The sequence below is a fragment of the Lipotes vexillifer genome, unplaced genomic scaffold, assembly GCF_000442215.2.
Source record: "Lipotes vexillifer unplaced genomic scaffold, Lipotes_vexillifer_v1.1 scaffold1106, whole genome shotgun sequence".
Taxonomy (NCBI): domain Eukaryota; kingdom Metazoa; phylum Chordata; class Mammalia; order Artiodactyla; family Lipotidae; genus Lipotes; species Lipotes vexillifer.
Window position 1 is genome coordinate 1589266 of NW_006776601.1, and position 1229 is coordinate 1590494.

At 50.8% G+C, this 1229-nt stretch overlaps 1 protein-coding gene across 1 annotated transcript in view; it reads left to right on the forward strand.

Moving 5' to 3' along the window:
* Positions 1 to 1229, forward strand: part of FSTL1 (follistatin like 1) — a 52139-nt gene that overhangs the window by 39301 nt on the left and 11609 nt on the right. The gene's annotated exons all lie outside the window — the stretch shown is intronic.

Consider the following 1229-nt stretch of genomic DNA (forward strand, 5'->3'; position numbering starts at 1 on the left):
TCCTGCTGACTGATAAGGACATAGTCGCACACATAGGTACATCACACTCAGATAAACATACCACACACAGAAACACAGACATACACACACCACATACAGAGGTGTGCATGCCACGCAGAGACACATCCTACACACACGTTCAGGTGCCCGCATTCCCGCACCTGCACAAAAGCCCCCCTCACGTACAGACACACACATCTCTGGGTAGATGCCCTTGGAGGTTCATCCCCAGACGGACGCCCTCACATGCCCCCAGGGTGTGTCTCAGGCCTAGCCAGCCTGGACTCGGGGGCAACGCACACACACAAGGGACTTCTTGGCACCTCTGTGGCCACTGAATGTGGTCAACACCTGCCTAGTCTGTGGCTTCCTCTTTCTAACTGGCATCATGGACCCCACAGATGGAAACATACCAGGTTGGGTTAAAGTAGGATATTGGTCATTTAGGACTTCATTTGCATTACTGTCTTTAGGTAGAAGTTTCTCTCTGTGACAAAGTAAATCTCTCTGGATTCCAAGTGTTTGAGAAGAGAAAGCACAGCCTCTCACTCTGTCTTCTCTCTCAACTACTCCCACATGAGAGAGCCCTGGGGGCAGGGGTGTTTCCTTGTCTACAGAAAGGAGCCAGGAGAGTCGGACAGGAGCAGAAAGTTACTTAAAAGAAAATGATTTTTCAAAAGCCAAGTGAGCAGCACCTGCTGGGTCGGTCGGGAGCAGTGACTTTGCCATGGTCATTACAGCCCAGGAGCCGTGGGGCCCAGGACGCTCTTTCCAGGAGACCTCCTGGGACCTTGTAACCATTCTGGTGGCCCCTTGATGGCACCCTGCCATGGGCATCACTGGCAGCTGCTGTTAATTTGATTCTCAAGGACCAGGGCCACACACCCCCTCCACACATCTCCACCTCCTCTGGCAGTAACTCTTTCTAATAGGCTCCCATCTAAACACTGCAAGGCCACTTGAGAAAGTAGCTTTTCTCTAGGGCATTCTCATGCTAACCAGGAAAGCTTACTCCTGACTGACAGACAAATGCTCCCTCTTCCCAGTGTCTTCCAAGAAAACAGGGTTTTCACTATCTACTTGTTGATGATTATCAAAGAACCATATGGTGCAATCTTCAAAGGGAGGCTTCTTCCCACTAGGCAGACAGCTGCCTGTTGCTGAGAGATCAGTATCTCACAGAGACTGTTTCTGAACCAGTGAATTGCCCTCTAGCCCAGTCGGCATTC